Below are 9,326 nucleotides of genomic sequence, written 5' to 3'. Positions count from 1 at the left end.
TGAATGGGCAGTTTGGTCTTAACCCTGTCTGCGTACTAGGATTTGGTGGAGCCAACTTGTGTAATTAAATGCTTGTCATTTGACGATGTTAACTGTTATTGTATCGTGGTATTGGTTATCATATTTTAGGTGGATTTTGCGAGTGTGCTGCTCGGCGTTTAAGCAGTCCCTAGTCTGAGTTGCCATCCCGTTAAGTGAGCATAACTCTTGGCTGCCTGTCTCACCACTTACGCAGCTGTAGGGCCTTTTCTCAGGTCGATCCTTGGAGCACTATCTGTGAATGACTCCCTTCTTTATTTGGTCCGATGGTGTCAATTGTTTACAAATAATATTTTGGTTAAATTATTCCTATTGCTTGTGGCCTTCAGCCGACAACTAATTTTGAATTCTTTCGTAATAAGGCCTTCAGCCGTCAGTGTAGCTTGTGTTACAGTCGATTTTTTTTTTTAAATGATTATTTTTCCTTCAATAAAGTGTACGTGTTTACTGTGCAACCAACGGTAACTGATTAGGCCCCGTCCACACCTTTTCGACCGAGCGAGGTGGCGCAGTGGTTAGCACACTGGACTCGCATTCGGGAGGACGACGGTTCAATCCCGTCTCCGGCCATCCTGATTTAGGTTTTCCGTGATTTCCCTAAATCGCTTCAGGCAAATGCCGGGATGGTTCCTTTGAAAGGGCACGGCCGATTTCCTTCCCCATCCTTCCCTCACCCGAGCTTGCGCTCCGTCTCTAATGACCTCGTTGTCGACGGGACGTTAAACACTAATCTCCTCCTCCTCCTCCACACCTTTTCCTGCCTTTCCCTAAGGCCCACATTTCAATTACTCTTTTTATTTGTCAAGCCAGTCATATATCTGCGACGATACTGTTTACACTATCTGATCAAAAATATCCGAACACACCTATGAAATAGTGTTGATCACAGGATATCACAAAAGGCGGACCCGCCAGTACAAAACGCTGCCGAGAGTACTGTTGTAGCTGCGCGGGATTAGCCGAGCGGTCTAAAGGCGCTGCAGTCGTGGACTGTGCGGCTGATACCGGCGGAGGTTCGAGTCCTCCCTCGGGCGTGGGTGTGTGTGTTTGTTCTTAGGATAATTTAGGATAAGTAGTGTGTAAGCTTAGGGACTGATGACCTTAGCAGTTAAGTCCCATAAAATTTCACACACATTTGAACATTTTGAGTACTGTTGTAGCGTCCGACTGACGAGTCCTGCGAGGGAGTGGGAAGGACTGCACGAATGCGCGTTATGGAGCTCACCGACAAGTTACGTCGAGAACAACTTCTGCTAGTGGGCAGCCGCTCTTCACTTGCTTGGCCGAAAAGTAGGCTAAACTCGGCAGGCCTCTTGGGGATCCGAGGAGGATATCATAAACCGGGAGATAGGATTACTATTAATGGAAGCACCCCCTGGCACATTCCCTATGTAGAAGTCTGTCTTCATTTGGTTGTAAGACTTCCTATTCTTCCCTGAGCCGAAGTCTCGTGGTGCAGATGCGAGCGTGCCGGCCTAATTGTCGACTACATTGTATTCTAAGTCCAGCCCCTATCACACAGTGACACTAGCTGACCTCCTCCCGACGACTATACACAACGAACCTCCCAGTAGGGTGGGTAGCCCTTTAATAGGCGTCTTTGCACACGGCGCCATCCTTCTGGAAGCTTCTACCCCTACGTATACGGGCGGGGCTGATCACACGGGAGGGTGTGACACCCGCAAGGCGTACACGCATGATATTTCCACACTAGCTGTGTTCTAAGGTCACTTTTCCTCGCTTACTCCGAGCCTCGTGGTGCTACAGAGTCCAACCTTGTCGGCAGAACAAATAGTAAATAGTGGTTTCGTCCGAATAAGTACGCGCCTCTGCTGCTCTGGCTAAGAATTTATGTTCTACTATACTACTGAATTTAGATTGTTTTTATGCTATTCGCGACATTGTGTTGTTAGTAGAGAAGCAGTAACAACAGGATGAGTCGGTCAGGAAAGCTCAGTGACTTGGAAGATGGAACGTGGAACGTAGTCATTGGATGTGACCTCAGAAACAAATAAATCAGACACTGCTTCTGAAGCTGTCCAGTTCGACTGTCGGCGACGTGATTTTGAAGTCGAAACGCGGAGGAACAACCGCAGCTAAATGAACACCAGCCGGACCTTATGTACTGACGGACGGGGACCGTCAAACATTGCGGAGGGTGACTAAAAAATTGCACGAAATCAGCGGAAGGAATCACTCGTGAGTTACAAAGGGCTACCAGCAGTCCAGCCAGCACATCGTCTGTTAAAAATGATTGAATACAATCGTCGAGTAGCTCTTCGTAATGCACAAAATTCTGAAGTCAATGCTAAACGAAGCTTGAGGTAGTGGAAAGGTCGACGGCGTTGGACAATGGATGTCTGGAAACGAGCGCTCTCAAGTGGTGAATCACACGCTACGCTATGCAATAGCGATGGGAAGCTTTGGTTTTGGACAATGTCTGGAGCACTTCAGCTGCAATGGTGCATAGTGCCAACAGTTAAGTATGGAGGAGGCTGTTTTGTAGTTTGGGAGTGTTTTTCGTGGCTACGATGTGGTTGTATGTTGTATGTTGACCGGGGACCTAGAAACGACGGAGAGGCTCCGTCCCCGCCGCAGCCGCAGAGGTCCGCAACCCCACGACGACTGCCGCAGTCCACTTCACCCCTCCGCCGCCCAACACCGGGTTATTATGCGGTTCGACCCCCGGTGGACCCCCCAGGGAACGTCTCACACCAGACGAGTGTAACCCCTATGTGTGCGTGGTAGAGTAATGCTGGTGTACGCGTACGTGGAGAACTTGTTTGGGCAGCAATCGTCGACATAGTGTACCTGAGGCGGACTAAGAGGACCAGCCCACATTCGCCGAGGCAGATGGAAAACCGCCTAAAAACCATCCACAGACTGGCTGGCACACCGGACCTCGACACAAGTCCGTCGGGCAGATTCGTGCCGGGGACCAGGCGCTCCTTCCCGCTCCGGAAAGCCGTGCGTTAGACCGATCGGCTAACCGGGCGGACTTACGATGTGGTACTCTTATTGCATTTAGAAAAACACGTAATTCCGAAGGACATGAACACAGTTTATAGCATTTTGTACTGCATACAGTAGATTAACAATTCGGAGACGTTGACTGCTTGTACACTCCTGGAAATTGAAATAAGAACACCGTGAATTCATTGTCCCAGGAAGGGGAAACTTTATTGACACATTCCTGGGGTCAGATACATCACATGATCACACTGACAGAACCACAGACACATAGACACAGGCAACAGAGCATGCACAATGTCGGCACTAGTACAGTGTATATCCATCTTTCGCAGCAATGCAGGCTGCTATTCTCCCATGTAGACGATCGTAGAGATGCTGGATGTAGTCCTGTGGAACGGCTTGCCATGCCATTTCCACCTGGCGCCTCAGTTGGACCAGCGTTCGTGCTGGACGTGCAGACCGCGTGAGACGACGCTTCATCCAGTTCCAAACATGCTCAATGGGGGACAGATCCGGAGATCTTGCTGGCCAGGGTAGTTGACTTACACCTTCTAGAGCACGTTTGGTGGCACGGGATACATGCGGACGTGCACTGTCCTGTTGGAACAGCAAGTTCCCTTGCCGGTCTAGGAATGGTAGAACGATGGGTTCGATGACGGTTTGGATGTACCGTGCACTATTCAGTGTCCCCTCGACGATCACCAGTGGTGTACGGCCAGTGTAGGAGATCGCTCCCCACACCATGATGCCGGGTGTTGGCCCTGTGTGCCTCGGTCGTATGCAGTCCTGATTGTGGCGCTCACCTGCACGGCGCCAAACACGCATACGACCATCATTGGCACCAAGGCAGAAGCGACTCTCATCGCTGAAGACGACACGTCTCCATTCGTCCCTCCATTCACGCCTGTCGCGACACCACTGGAGGCGGGCTGCACGATGTTGGGGCGTGAGCGGAAGACGGCCTAACGGTGTGCGGGACCGTAGCCCAGCTTCATGGAGACGGTTGCGAATGGTCCTCGCCGATACCCCAGGAGCAACAGTGTCCCTAATTTGCTGGGAAGTGGCGGTGCGGTCCCCTACGGCACTGCGTAGGATCCTACGGTCTTGGCGTGCATCCGTGCGTCGCTGCGGTCCGGTCCCAGGTCGACGGGCACGTGCACCTTCCGCCGACCACTGGCGACAACGTCGTTGTACTGTGGAGACCTCACGCCCCACGTGTTGAGCAATTCGGCGGTACGTCCACCCGGCCTCCCGCATGCCCACTATACGCCCTCGCTCAAAGTCCGTCAACTGCACATACGGTTCACGTCCACGCTGTCGCGGCATGCTACCAGTGTTAAAGACTGCGATGGAGCTCCGTATGCCACGGCAAACTGGCTGACACTGACGGCGGCGGTGCACAAATGCTGCGCAGCTAGCGCCATTCGACGGCCAACACCGCGGTTCCTGGTGTGTCCGCTGTGCCGTGCGTGTGATCATTGCTCGTACAACCCTCTCGCAGTGTCCGGAGCAAGTATGGTGGGTCTGACACACCGGTGTCAATGTGTTCTTTTTTCCATTTCCAGGAGTGTATTAATATGACAGCACAGCATGTCATAAAATAGCATTTGTGAGGTAATAGTTCGTGGACAATAACATTCCTAAAATGGATTAGCTTTCCCGAAGTCTCGACCTGAACCCAGTGGAAAACCTTGGGGATGAGTTAGAACATCGACTTCGCTCCAGAACCCGGTATACAGTAGTAGTAGTAGTAGTAGTAGTAGTAGTAGTAGTAGCAGCAGCAGCAGCAGCTTTACTCATCCGTAAATCTCTTTTTACAAGGATATAGGACATATTAATAGTATTTGCAAGTTTAGACCAATTTGAAATAAGCTAATTCGTATACACATACACTTAGATTTCTAGTTAGAGACAATCATTAGATTTACTCCTGATATAAATTATTTCCTTTACAAATAACTTATTAAATAATGTAATGTCACACTGTTCTCTCATATCTCACTATCAGTCACTGCTACACACTATACACACATTGTTTCATAACACTTCACTCACTACGAACACAAACACACACACACACACACACACTGGTGATCTCTGGGCCACTTCTGTACCGCAACTTCCCATTTGCTATCCTGAAAAACTAGGTCAGCATCCCTCTATAATGAGTGAGATGTTGAGCTCAGAAAGAGGAAGAGGTGTTACTATTGTGCTATGTATAGCGGTTGTTAGGACATGTTCTGAGGCATCAAGGGATCACCAATTTAGTATTGGAGGGCAGCGTGGAGGGTAAAAATCGTAGGGGGAGACCAAGAGATGCATTCACTAAGCAGATTCAGAAGGATGTAGGTTGCAGTAGGTACTGGGAGATGAAGAATCTTGCACAGGATAGAGTAGCATGGAGAGCTGCATCAAACCAGTCTCAGGACTGAAGACCACAACAACAACAACATGTATAGCTTGGGTGTAAATTTCTCTAGAAGAGGAAAAAAAGGAAAAAAACATTGTGTGAAGATGTTATGTGGAATGTCGGATGTTTTATAATCATTACTATTATTTTTTGTATAACATTTTTTTTACCAAATCCCTACACTGTTTTATTTAAGTAATCCTTCAACGTATCAGATGTATTACATAACAGGTACTTATTAGCTGCCTTTTTAAATAAGTGTATTTCTGCAGTTTCTTCAATCTCTTTTGGTAATTTATTGTACAGTTTTATTCCTTGGTAGAAAATACTGTTTTGAGTTTTATGTTTATTTTTTCTTGGTAAATGTAAGTTGAGTCTAGGTTCCAATGCCATGGACAGAGCTGTTTGTGCAGTAATTATCAATGTTATTTTCGATGTGCACAACTGACTGGTAAATGTATTCACACGGAGCAGTTAAAATCCCCAGTGTTTTGAACAGATCTTTACAATGAGCTCGACTACTATTTTTTGTTATTATTCTTATGGCTCTTTTCTGGAGATCGAAAATTGTGTTCGTACACTACTGGCCATTAAAATTGCTACACCAAGAAGAAATGCGGATGATAAACGGATATTCATTGGACAAATATATTATACTAGAACTGACATGTGATTACATTTTCACGCAATTTGGGTGCATAGATCCTGAGCAAACAGTACCCAGAACAACCACCTCTGGCCGTAATAACGGCCTTGATACGCCTGGGCATTGAGTCAAACAGAGCTTGGATGGCGTGTACAGGTACAGCTGCCCATGCTGCTTCAACACGATATCACAGTTCATGAAGAGTAGTGACTGGCGTATTGTGACGAGCCAGTTGCTCGGCCACCATTGACCAGACGCTTTCAATTGGTGAGAGATCTGGAGAATGTGCTGGCCAGGGCAGCAGTCGAACATTTTCTGTATACAGAAAGGCCCGTACAGGACCTGCAACATGCGGTCGTGGGTCGTGCATTATCCTGCTGAAATGTAGGGTTTCGCAGGAATCGAAGGAAGGGTAGAGCCACGGGTCGTAACAAATCTGAAATGTAACGTCCACTGTTCAAAGTGCCGTCAATGCGAACAAGAGGTGACCGCGACATGTAACCAATAGCACTCCATACCATCAAATGGTTCAAATGGCTTTGAGCCTTATGGGACTTAACTTCTGAGGTCATCAGTCCCCTAGAACTTAGAACTACTTAAACCTAACCTAAGGACATCACACACATCCATGCCCGAGGCAGGATTCGAACCTGCGACCGTAGTGGTCGCGCGGTTTCAGACCGTAGCCCATACCATGACGCCGGGTGATACGCCAGTATAGCGATGACGAATACATGCTTCCATTGTGCGTTCACCGCGATGTCGCCAAACACGTATGGAACCATCATGATGCTGTAAACAGAACCTGGATTCATCCGAAAAAATGACGTTGAGTACACCATCGCAGGTGTTCCTGGTTGTGATGCAGCGTCAAGGGTAACTGCAGCCATGGTCTCCGAGCTGGTACTCCATACTGCTGCAAACGTCGTCGAATTGTTGGTGCAGATGGTTGTTGTCTTGCAAACGTCCCCATCTGTTGACTCAGGGATCGAGACGTGGCAGCACGATCCGTTACAGCTATGCGGATAAGATGCATGTCATCTCGACTGCTAGTGATACGAGGCCGTTCGGATCCAGCACGGCGTTCCGTATTACCCTCCTGAACCCACCGATTCCATATTCTGCTAACAGTCATTGGATCTCGACCAACGCGAGCAGCAATGTCGCGATACGATAAACCGCAATCGCGATAGGCTACAATCCGACCTTTATCAAAGTCGGAAACGTGGTGGTACGCATTTTTCCTCCTTACACGAGGCATCACAACAACGTTTCACCAGGCGACGCCGGTCAACTGCTGTTTGTGTATGAGAAATCGGTTGGAAACTTTCCTCAAGTCAGCATGTTGTAGGTGTCGCCACCGGCGCCATCCTTGTGTGAATGCTCTGAAAAGCTCTCGGTGTAATTTCGCGTCTGTAGCACGTCATTTTCGTGGTGTCGCTATTTTAATGTACAGTAGTGTATTTTGTGCATTTGTTCCCCAAAAAAGAATGTCATAGCTAAGAAGTGAGTGTACATATGAACAGTATGTAACTAGAAGATACTGCATGTTACACACTGATGATAGGATTCTAAGGCCATAACATGCTGATGACATTCTGTTTGCAAGTAACTTTGTCTGTTCACACCACTTCAACTGAGAGTCAATATTAATTCCTAGAAATTTTGCATTTGTTACACAGTCTATAGAGGTACCACCTACATTTAATTTAATATTGTCATTTTCCCTCTTCAAACTGAAATTCATGGCATTAGTGTTCTTTATGTTGAATTTCACTTTATTGCTTACTGACCAATCGTAAACTTCCTTGAGAGTTTCATTTGCTTTCTCTGCAAGCAACTCTCTTGTTTTCTCAGTGACTATAATAATGCAGCCATCAGCGAAGAGAATTTTTTCACCATGAGTAACAGTACTGGGAAAGTCGCTACGTTGTCTGGTTTCGGCTCCTAAGTAACAATGAGCTGCATTAGTCCAGAGACCTCATTGAAAGTGTTCCCAGCAGTGTTCAAGCCGTCGTAAGGGTGAAGTGTGGACACATCCACTAACAGGTGCCCAGATATTTTGGATCAGACGGCGTATGATCCTATCATGGTTAGAAGACGACGGAGTCATACAATGTCTAACGCCTTTAGTACATCCGGCAAGGCAGACTCTACTTCTTTATCTCCGTCTGCTGTTTGTTACGTGCACGCAGAATACCGTGGACGGTAGATGGGCAGACGGCAGAGCACGCATTTGGAGAGAAGTAATGGTGGGAACTGCGGGAAGACGCTTGAGCGGAAATGCCGTTCTAATTGATCCCTATACTAAGATTTTCAAAATAGATACGTATATCAAAGTTTTTCTGATCTTCTAAGTAGTCACCAGCATTGTGTATAACCCGTTGCCAGTGATGTGGAAGTCGCAGGATATTCTTAGCAGTGCCAGTTGTGTTGACAGTTCGAGCGGCGCGGTCTATTGCCCGACGAATTTGTAGCAGTTCTGAAGCGAAAGCCGTGAAGTGTTCCCTTCAGTTTAGAAATCGAGTTGAACTTACGAGGGCTTAAGTCAGGGGAGTGCAGTAGGTGGTATAGCAGCTAGCAGCCCCATCAGTCAAACAAATCAGTAACAGCTTGCACTGTACGTGCTTGAGCATTGTCCTGCAAAATGATGGTCAGGTCTTTCAGAAAGTATCATCACTTCTGTCTCTAAGCTGGGCGTAGGTTATGTTCAAAAAATGAACATCATAGAGAAAGAAGTGGTGACACTTTCTGCAGGATCTGAACATCATTTTATAGGACAGTGTGCGGATGTAAGCTGTAACTGATTTGTTTCTTTGACGGGGCTGGGAAGTGCTGTACCACTCACCACACTCCCTGGACTTAAGCCCCTGTTACTTCAACTCGATTTCTAAACTTAAGGAAACACTTCACGGCATTCTCTTCAGAAGAGTATCCTAAGACTTCCACATCGCTGGCAACAAGTTATACACAATGTTTGTGACTACTTTGAAGGTCAGTAAAACTTTGAAACACGTATCTATTTTGTACGAACTGTAAATAAATAGTTGCCACTATTAAAGTTCCAACCCTCGTATGAGGAATGTTAAGGATATTCCACTCTCGCTTTATCCCTGGCGCTGTGCGATCGCAAATGAGTGCGTTACGTTAATTTTCTCGAGACCGGTGACATAGACCTTTACCCAAGTCTAAAGAAAAAAATCTATATGTTAGCTAAATTTCATACGCAGCAACATATTATGTAATACGCACCAATCG

This window comes from Schistocerca nitens, chromosome 9 (genome assembly GCF_023898315.1).
Source record: "Schistocerca nitens isolate TAMUIC-IGC-003100 chromosome 9, iqSchNite1.1, whole genome shotgun sequence".
In the NCBI taxonomy this organism is placed as follows: Eukaryota; Metazoa; Arthropoda; class Insecta; order Orthoptera; family Acrididae; genus Schistocerca; species Schistocerca nitens.
Note: the sequence above shows the minus strand (reverse complement) of the source record.